We start from the raw sequence: 11133 nt of genomic DNA, 5'->3' as shown, positions 1-11133 counted from the left end.
TGCCTTAAGACCTGGTGCATGTCAGGGCGCTCTCATCCCTGCCGGCCTCCAAACACGCAGGGAGGGTGGACGGGCTTTGTTGTTGAATCCATCTACGGTCCACGTCCGTCCTGCCAAATCCATGTGGCAGGTGACCCTCTGACATTCCCCGCACCGAGAATTCAGGTGGCCCAGCGTCCTCTGTTCCAGAACCTGTCTGGAAGCTCTGGTTTTTTAGTTTTAGTTTTTTTTTTTTAAGTTAGAGATGGAGAGAGAGAGCGAGAGCACATGCGTGCAAGGCAGCACGAGCAGAGGGAGAGACAGAGGGAGAAGCAGGCTCCCCCCTGAGCAGGGAGTCTGACAGGGGGCTCTATCTCAGGACCCTGGGATCATGACCTGAGCTGAAGGCAGAGTCTTAACCCACTGAGCCTCCCAGGCATCCTGGATGCTCTGTTTTGATGTTTGGTGCATCTGAGCATTTGTGGTAATGTCTCAGGTTTTCCTGTGCATTTTCCTGAGTGTTAACAAACGTGCAGGGTTTTTCATGTACGGAATGTCTGTTCAATAGTCCTTTTTTGACGTGCTACTTTCAGTTTCTTCCCCAGCATTTTCTACTCAAGTTTTCTATTCAAGTTTTTTTTTCCTCTCCTTTTAACAGGAGTCACTTCTTTCTTTCTTTCTTTCTTTCTTTTTTTTTTTTTTTATCATGTTCAGCCAACATGCAGTACGTCATTAGTTTTTGACGTAGTGTTCCATAATTCCTTAGTTGCATATAATACCCAGTGGTCATCCCAACACCTGCTCTTCTTAATGCCTATCACCCTGTTACCCCATCCCCTACCTTCCCTTTGCTCTGAAACCCTCAGTTTGTTTCCCAGAGTCCAGAGTCTCTCATGGTTCGTCTCCCTCTCTGACTTGCCCCCCTTTGGATTTCCCTCCCTTCCCCCTACGACCCTCCATGCTATTGCTTATGTTTCCCATATGAGTGACACCGTACGATCATTGTCTTTCTCTGCCTGCCTTACCTCACTTAACAAAATCCCCTCCAGTCCCATTCATGTCAATGCAGATGGTGGGTATCCATCCTTCCTGATGGCTGAGGAATATTCCTTTGTACATATGGGCAACATCTTCTTTATCCATTCATCTCTTGAAGGACATCTCAGCTCTTTCCATAGTTTGGCTATTCTGGACATTGCTGCTATGAACATTGGGGTGCACGTGGCCCTTCTTTACATCTGTATTTTTGGGATATATCCCTAGTACTGCAATTGCAGGGTCATAGGGCAGCTCTGTTTTCAACTTTCTGAGGAACCTCCATACTGCTTTCCAGAGTGGCCGCACCAACTTGCATTCCCACCCACAGTGTAGGAGGTTCTCCTTTCTCTGCATCCTCCCCAACACATGTTGTTTCCTTGTTAATTTTAGCCATTCTGACTGGTGTGAGGTGGGATCTCACTGTGGTTTTGATTTGTATTTCCCTGATGCCTAGTGATGTGGAGCACTTTTTCATGTGTCTGTTGGCCATCTGGATGTCTTCTTGGCAGAAATGTCTGTTCACGTCCTCTGCCCATTTCTTGATTGGATTATTTGTTCTTTGGGCCTTGAGTTTGGTAAGTTCTTTATAGATTTTGGATACTAGTCCTTTATCTAATACGTCGTTTACAAATATCTTCTTCCATTCTGTCAGTTGTCTTTTGGTTTTGTTGACTGTATCCTTTGCTGTCCAGAAGCTTTTGATCTTTTTTTTTTAAGATTTATTTATTTATTTATTTGACAGAGAGAGAGAGAGAGAGAGAGATAGATCACAAGCAGGCAGAGAGGCAGGCAGAGAGAGAGGGGGAAGCAGGCTCCCTGCTGAGCAGAGAACCCGATGTGGGGCTCGATCCCAGGACCCTGAGATCATGACCTGAGCTGGAGGCAGATGCTTAACCCACTGAACCACCCAGGTGCCTCTCTTCCTTTGTTTTTCTGCAGTGTCCTTTTCTCCCCATAAGTTAAAGAGGGTATACGTGTCGGTTGGCGTGGGTATACGTGTCGGTTGGCGTCTTTACTCTCTTTGTGAGTTCACTGGTCAGCTTTCCCTCCTCATTGCTCATTTCTGTAGTGTGGAGATGAGCATGGCTTCCGATTTGGCTCATCCCTTCATACTCGCACATAAACTTCGGATTCGGGGTGTCCAGTTTCTCGCACACGCATGCGCACACTCATCACCACACACTCATGGGACGTAGACTGAGGCGGCACCAAGTTCATAAACTAACATCGGTCAAAAAGAAAACCTACAATTATTATCACCCAAATTTATAACATGCGCCCATCTGTGTAGTTCCTGTTTCAGGATGCTCTTTTCATTTGTTGGTAAAAATGTATATTCGTAAGGTGCGCAGAGGGGTGGTTGGGTGGGCTCGGACGCAGAGAGAACACTCAGGACAGTCCAGCCGCCGAGTTGCTGGTGTGTGTGTGAGGCGAGCACCCGAACGCTTTCTGCGAGCCTCCAGTACAAGACTCAGTGTTAGCAGGTGCAGCCGGCTGCTCAGGAGGTGTCTGGACTGTTTTACTCTGTGTAAGTGGGGCTTGGTCCCCGCCGACCAGCCCCTACCCATTCCCCTCTCCGGCCGCCACCGTTCAACTCTCTGCTTCTGATCACTCAGCTGTTTCTGACCCACACAGGAGTGAGATCATGCAATCTGTTGTTTTTTTTTTTTTTTTAAAGATTATTTACTTATTTATGAGAGAGAAAGAGAGTGCGCACAAGCAGGGGAAGCAGTGGTCAGAGGGAGAAGCAGGCTCCCTGCTGAGCAAGGAACCCTCTGCAGGACTCAGTTCCAGAACCCTGGGATCATGACCTGAGTCGAAGGCAGACACTTGAGCGACTGAGCCCCCCAGGCATCTGGAGATCATCTGTCTTTTTTGGGAAAGCTTTGCCTTTCTTCCTTTGGGGCCAACACACCAACCAAAAAAACCTACTTTCTATAGAAAGGGGTTTTGAAAGTCAGTGATAATCTCCACTCCCCTCATTGTCGGGGCAGACCGAAGGCCAGAGGATAACACTGTGCCATCTCAAGGTCATGTGTCTCAAGGTCACAAGTAGGCCTGACCAGCCGCACTGAGAAATCTGTGGGACGCAGGACTTTCAGGCGTAAAATCGGGACAGTCTTGGGAACACAGGCCTGGGTTGGCCGCCCTACAAGCTGGAGAGGCCTTGGGTTTGTCTGGCCAGTGCTCGTTTTGTCTGTGTTCATGCACGATTACGGGCTGGTCTCGTTTCTGCCGCGCCACTTGGCTGTCGCAGAGCGGCCTTGTCTGCCCAGCGGGTCCTGTCACTGCGGGCTTCTCCCCACCCACCCATGAGCCCTTTCTCGGGCCACGACAGCTGGGGTTCCTCTGTCCATCTCACACACGAGGAATGGGAGTCTCAGGAAGGCCCCAGAGCCCATCCACAGTGTGGCTGGGACGACCCCTGCACACCCAGATCCTGGGTCTCCCATCCGCAGTCCTGCCCACCCCCAGCAGCCCAGATTCTGGAGGGAGGCAGCAACCCCTCACGCCAAACTTTTCCTCTGTCAGCTCTGAGAGCTCCGTGGAGATTGTTTTTCCAACATCCCAGTCCAGTCTTTGCAAGCAAGCGTCCCCAGGTGGTACCGGGAGCCTTCAGAGACCACTGGGGTGTAGTTGGGGTAGAGACGACTGACATGACTGACATCACTCACTTCTCTCTACTCGTCCGGTTCTCCCCCTGCCTCGGCTCCACCCATCCCCACCGGGCTTTCTGGAAACAATGCAGGAGACCGGAAAAAAAAAAGACAGACAGAGAGAGATGAGATGTTCTTATTCTCAGGCCTCCTGCTTGGGAAGGTGCAGGGGACCAGGATGTTGTACATGGACTCCTTGAAATGATCTTGTTCTCCTCAAAGTGTGAGACAGCCTGATTCCTGTTTGTGTGCATCTCTTCATGCAAGGAAGGACTGAAGTTGGCGGGTTAGACTCCACTGGAACCAGGTGTGTGGCTGGGTATGGGAGAAGGAGGCTTCACTGGATACAGCTCTGTCTGTCCATCCACCCATCCGCCCATCCCTCCATCCGTCCTACTCTCTCTGCCTGGCTTGCGGTTCCCTCCCCCTTTCAAGGCCCCTTTCCTCCCAGTGCTCTCCCATAATTTCTTTAGGAAGCATTTTTATCCCCTCATGAGGACAGGATCTCTTGCCCTCGGTCAGAAACTCAAGTTCCTACAAGCGTGAGGCGGGTGCTCTAGTGCCTCTAACTATGCTCCTTTGTCCTAAGTTCAGACGTGTCCTCTCTCATCTCCTTCATGTGACAGTTCAATTTTGGTGTCAGGTCGAAGGAGGAGACCAAGGTATACAGTGTATTTTCTTCCCCACTAAAAAACAAAGATAGCTCCTGTTCTCTCCTTCGAGACGCATACCCAGGTGTTCCCAATAGGACGGCTGCTGCCACCAAACTCACTTCCAGACTTTTGGTTTAACAATATATTAGAAATCAATCAATCAATCAATCAGTTCACATAGTTTCCTTATTCTTTTCACTCCTGCACAGTATTCTTGTCATAGATGGGCCACAATTTCTCTACCCCATCCGTGTTTCTAGATACTGAGATGGTTTTCCATCTTCTGGAATACAATCTAGCATTTATGTTTTTAAACATGATTTTGAGGGGCACCTGCATGGCTCAGTTGGAAGAGCATGCAGCTCAATCTCGGGGTGGTGAGTTTGAGCCCCACATTGGGTGTGGAGATGACTTAAATGAATAAATGAATAAACTTTAAAAATTTTTATCTTATTTTTTAATTTTTAAAAATTATGTTAGTCACTATGCAGTACATCATTAGTTTCTGATGTAGTGTTCCATGATTCACTGTTTGTGTATAATGCCCAGTGTTCCCTGCAATCCATGCCCTCCTGAATACCCACCACCAGGCGCATCCACTCCCCACCCCAAAACCCTCAGTTAGTTTCTCAGAGTCCACAGTCTCTCATGGTTCGTTTCCCCCTCCGATTTCCCCCAACTCTCTTCTCCTCTCCATCTCCCCATGTCCTCTGTGTTATTCCTTATGCTCCACAAATAAGTGAAACCATATGAGAATTGACTCTCTCTGCTCAGCATAATCTCTTCCAGTCCCGTCCATGTTGATACAAAAGTTGGGTATTCATCCTTTCTGATGGAGGCGTAATACTCCATAGTGTATATGGACCACATCTTCCTTATCCATTTGTCCGTTGAAGGGTATCTTGGTTCTTTCCACAGTTTGTCTATTTTGGACATTGCTGCTATGAATACTGGGGTACAGATGGTCTTTCTTTTCACTACATCTGTATCTTTGGGGTAAATACCCAGGAGTGCAATTGCAGGGTCATAGGGAAGCTCTATTTTTAATTTCTTAAGGAATCTCCACACTGTTCTCCAAAGTGGCTGCACCAACTTGCATTCCCACCAACAGTGTAAGAGGGTTCCCCTTTCTCCACATCCTCTCCAACACACGTTGTTTCCTGTCTTGCTGATTTTGGCCATTCTAACTGGTGTAAGGTGGTATCTCAATGTGGTTTTGATTTGAATCTCCCTGATGGCTAGTGATGATGAACATTTTTTCATGTGTCTGAGAGCCATTTGTATGTCTTCTTTGGAGAAGTGTCTGTTCTTATCTTATGCCCATTTTTGACATGGTTATCTGTTTTGTGTGTATTGAGTTTGAGGAGTTCTTTACAGATCTTGGATATCAGCCCTTTGTCTCTACTGTCATTTGCAAATATCTTCTCCAATTCCATGGGTTGCCTCTTTGTTTTGTTGATTGTTTCCTTTGCTGTGCAGAAGCTTTCGATTTTGATGAAGTCCCAAGAGTTCATTTTTGCTTTTGTTTCCTTTGTCTTTGGAGATGTGTCTTGAAAGAAGTTGCTGTGGCCGATGTCGAAGAGGTTACTGCCTATGTTCTTCTCCAGGATTCTGATGGATTCCTGCCTCGTGTTGAGGTCTTTTATCCATTCTGAGTTTATCTTTGTGTATGATGTCAGAGAATGGTCAAGTTTCATTCTTCTATAGAAGAATGTCCAATTTTCCCAGCACTGTTTATTGAAGAAACTGTCTTTTTTCCACTGGGTATTTTTTCCTGCTTTGTTGAAGATTACTTGACCATAGAGTTGAGGGTCCATATCTGAGCTCTCTACTCTGTTCCACTGGTCTGTGTGTCTGTCTTGTGCCAGTACCATGCCGTCTTGGTGATCACAGCTTTGTAGTAAAGCTTGAAATCAGGTAACATGATGCCCCCAGCTTTGTTTCTCTTTTTCAGCATTTCCTTGGCAATTTGGGGTCTTTTCTGGTTCCATACAAATTTAGGATTGTTTGTTTCAGCACTTTGAAAAATGCTGATGGTATTTTGATCGGGATGGCATTGAAAGTATAGATTTCTCTGGAAACCTGAAAAAATTTTTAAAAATCTGTTTGAAAATAATCCTATTGATCTCAGTTTGCACATGCAATCCATCAGCAGGATAAACTCCTAGAGGTTGCGGAACTTGGGGAAGGACACATGCAAATACAGTTTTTCAGGGAAGGGAGTATGGTGGGCAGGAACAGATCATGGTCCCAGCACTTAACATACTTGTGTTACTTTTCAAATTTTTCTTTAGTCTATCAACTCCTTGAGCTCAGGCCTCATTTTTTGTTTTTGTTTTTTCGTTCCCCACTAATTTCATTGCTTGGGGTTGAGTCTGGGCTAGTTAGAAGCTGCTCAGAGGTGCTTGTTGAATGAATGAATGAATGCATTAAAGAAACAATGAGTGAATCCGTCCATAAGTAGACTCATGAGTTATAAATGGAGGTTATAAATGGAGGAATGAAGGAGCCCACTAAGCGATACGTGATAGAGTCAGCCAAGGAACAACCCAGTCCCTTCCATGATCCACCAGTCCCCCAGTTGGTGGCTCCATATTGGAGGGCCCATAAGTGCTTCTGAGTGGTGGTCTGTGTTCAGCCAACATTGCTCAGCAAGGACTGCAGCAGTGCTGGGGTGAAGGGCCCATCTCAGTGCCCAGGAATGCGTGAATGTTGGTGCCTTCAAAGAGCCCTTCTAAAGAAGCCCAGCCAGCTTCTAAGGAGCTGCCAGTTTCTGAGCCACCTCTCAAGGTCATCACATTTTCCCACCCAGCCAGAGCTTGGGAAGGGGCACAGAGGCCAGAATGGTAGAGAGGAGACCTACTTCATGCTGCTCAGGCTCTCCTGGTGCCCGTGGGCTCTGACTGTCTTCTTCTGCCTGTTCATCCTGACATGCGTCGTCACCGTTTTCGGGAATGGCCTCATCCTGCTCCTGCTCTCCCACGGTCCCTGGCTCCACACACCCATGTTCTTCTTCCTCAGCAGCCTGTCCCTTGTGGGCATGTGCTACACCATGTCCTGCGTGCCCCAGATGCTCGCCAACTACCTGCTGACTGTTCCTGTGGTCTCGCTCGCACACTGCTTGGCCCCAATGGCTGTGGGGCCCTCTCTGAGTGTCGTGGAGTGTCTCCTGCTGGCCGCCATGGCCTGTGATGGCTGTGTGGCCATCATGGAACCCCAGCGCTACTCTTTGCACATGGGGCCCTGACTTTGTGGCCTGTTGGTCAGGACCTTGTGGACGGCGGTGTTCCTGCTGACTGTGGTCCCTGTGCCAGCCCTTGGAGTTCTGTGGCCACCAGGTCATCAGTCACTTTTCGTGTGAACTCCTGGTCCTGTTCCAGCTGGCCTGCTCTCACCGACTGTTCTGTGAGGCACTCCCAGTGGGTACTGGTGCCCTGATCCTGCTGTGGCCTCCTACGGAAGGATCCCTGGCGCACTGCCGAGGTCCGTGGCCAGGACTTCTCTAAATGTGGGTCTCGCCTTGCTCTTCTGCGGCCAGAAGAGCAGCCACAGCAAGGTGTGGGTCTTGCTTCACTCTTCTGCGGCCATCCCCCCATACGTGGCTCTTCAGGAGAAGGTCACCCATGACCAAGACAAGGTCATCTCCATGTGCTCTGGCATCCTCACACCCACGGTGGACCCTGTCGTCGGCAGCCTGCGGAATAAGGACAGCAAGGGTGTGTTCAGGAGGCTCTCGGGGAAAAAGACTGACTTCTGAGATGCGGGGCCGAGGAGGAGGAAAGAAATTGCTATTTTGGATGGCCTGCTCTGCACTGTAGACTGTCAGTTCCTCCTTTGCAGCCCTTCTACAGTTTATTACAAACACACACACACACACACACTCACACTCACACTCACACAAACACACCTTCACACTCACACACAAGAACTCAGGTTTAAAAAAAGTCTTTCCTCTGAGCAAGTGAAACGAGAGTCAATTCTGTGTGTGTGAGTGTGCGTGTGTGTGAAGGACTGTGTATGAATGTGTGTGAGACGTGGACACGGAAGGGGCTGTCCCAGACATTCTCAGTGGCTGAAGGGGTGGAGGGCTGGGTGGATGCTGGCCATTGGCTGCTGATCTGGGATCCGGTGGCCAGCCCCCAGCCAGAGGTGTGTCCTCTACTTCTGCTGCCTTGGGAGCCCCTCTGGGAAGATGCACCCTGGGGGCGTGTTGCAGCCGTTGGGGCGGTGGGGGGGCTGCTATCTCTCACCCCTGCCTAGCTGTACCTTCCCACCGGGGCCTTTCTGCCCAGCACTGTGAAAGGTCTGGGAGTCAGATGCTGGAAAAGTCAGGGTGTCCAGGTCAGGGACAGAGACTGTCAGGACCCACAGCTAAAGTGGTATTTTGTGTCGGTTTGGTTCTGTTCTGCACTGTCGCCCTCGACCCGCAAGGACGACAAGAAGCCCCGGTTCAGATGTATCTTCTCTCTCTTTATTTCCGCAAGTCTACACACTTATATACGTTTGCATGACCAATCAGCGAGCAAGGTGACCAATAAGGGGCCAAACAATGGGGAGAGCCAATGAGAGTCCTGTTACTATGCTGATTAAATTTGAAACAGCCAATGACTATGTCCTCCTTTAGGCGGGCTTCACCAGAAAGTTCGTTGTTTACTTGCAGTGTATTTTGCTGGCAGTGAGCCAACGCCATCTTGTAATGGCGGGGATTTTCCCGGCTGGAGGCGGTCCCTGACATCTCCCCCTTTTTTGTTTTATGGCAGAGATCGTGCCTGTCTTAGGTCGTCAGTAGCAGAAAACATCCTTACCCATCATCAGACACAAGATATCGATGATCTCTGTCCTGTCTTAGGTTGGTATGTTTCTCTACTGATCTCACCCGTCTTTGACTACCGATCTAGCATGCTTAGCCATATCTGGGGAGATGTCCCAGCCTCTATTGACATAAGGGCTTGTACTATAGCTCGGCTCTGCTCTCGCTGCTGTGTTCTCCACTGGAGAACTTTTCTGAATAGAAGCAGAATGCCAATAAGAAGGAGGACAAGAAGACCAATTGTGCCAGCCCATTGTTTGGTAAACTGGAACATATTGCTGAATGTTTGAAATAGCTCTGGGAGGGAAGCTGGTTGCACACGCGTACTCGTGTGAAATTTTGAAAATCGTCAGACCAAGCACCCTGCAAATACTGGGAGAGCTGTCGGGAAACATTCTGTAAGTCACTCATATTAGTATAGGCTATGGGAGTTACACAAATTGCCAGGAAGGGTGCTATACATCCCAGTCCCAATAGGGCCCCCAATATGTCCACTTGTTCTTGAACCAAATCCACTCTCTGGTTGACTATCAGGATTCCTGCTTGCAGATGTGCATTGATCTGAGTCTGTGTTTGAAGGGCTGCTGCCGTTCCTGCTGCAAGGGTGTTCACAGCTTCCGCAGTGGGTCTAGTTGCAGCAAGCGAGACTGCTGCTGCCGTGGCAGCTGCTGTAGATATAGCCAATGCTGTCACAATGGCGGCTGTGATACCAAAATCTCTCTTCTGGATAGCACCACCGGTAACTTGTCCTCTGGAATGAAAACTGGGATAGGAACAGGAGTAGGGATACGCATAATCACAGCCAGCTTGAAGGCTGTGACATTCCAGCACTGGGAAAGATAGCAATTCTTAGTGCAATTCAACTTATCATTCAGCTTGCTAGCATTTGTTACGAGGAAAAGGAACGGTGGCGAGACGCATATGGGAGTGGGCTGATAAGTAATATTATTGGGACAAGACACATTAACTGTTGTCTCAAAGGTACTAGAGTCATTTTGTTTATAAGAACAGTTGAGGAATTTGCCACCATTTAACATGGGCACTGCTGAGATATCAGTACATGCTCCTAACAAGTTACAGACCTGCCATGCATCAAAGGGAGAGGAGGGAATATGAGAGAAGAATTAGTCACTGGTAAAGGATATAGCCATGCTTTAACCACTGCTCGCAGCTCTCTGGCTTGAGTCTGCCGCAGGAGGTGTAGCATCCCCAGCATTATCATCAGCATCTTCAGCATCATGACTGGTGTTCGGAGGCAAGGCTGCACGCACCAGCCGCTCTGGGATCCAAATTGGAGCCTCTTTTTCCTGTGGAAAAACACATACAGACCCCCTACTCCATACTAACACTGGATCTGGTCCATTCCACTTTCCTGTGAGGATGTCCTTCCAAAGTACTAAAGGCTTAGGGGGAGCAGCAGCAGCACTTGCATGTCTGTCTGCAGCTGATTTACCTGTTTTGTCCAACGTTAAAAAATTCAAAATAGGGCGCCTGGGTGGCTCAGTGGGTTAGGCCGCTGCCTTCGGCTCGGGTCATGATCTCAGGGTCCTGGGATCGAGTCCCGCATCGGGCTCTCTGCTCAGTAGGGAGCCTGCTTCCTCCTCTCTCTCTCTGCCTGCCTCTCTGCCTACTTGTGATCTCTCTCTGTCAAATAAATAAATAAAATCTTTAAAAAAAATTCAAAATAAAGAGAATGGTGTTGAGCTTATCTTTAGGGGACCTGAAGGTGTCCCCTATTTCCCTTTTTGTTTATAAAGCGCATTTTTTATTGTAAGATGCGCGCGCTCCACAACACTCTGTCCTTGTGGGTTATAGGGTATTCCATGTATCAGGTGAATGTCAAGTTGTTGTAGGAAGGCTTTAAAGGATTGTGAGGTGTAGGCTGGACCATTATCTGTCTTTAACTGGCGTGGCTTTTCCCATGCCGCGAAAGCCTGTAGGCAATGGGCAATAACATCTCTGGATTTTTCCCCTGTATGCACTGAGGCGAAAATTA

The sequence above is a fragment of the Neovison vison genome, chromosome 7 (genome assembly GCF_020171115.1).
Source record: "Neovison vison isolate M4711 chromosome 7, ASM_NN_V1, whole genome shotgun sequence".
Classification (NCBI taxonomy): domain Eukaryota; kingdom Metazoa; phylum Chordata; class Mammalia; order Carnivora; family Mustelidae; genus Neogale; species Neogale vison.
This window is presented reverse-complemented; position numbering follows the sequence as displayed.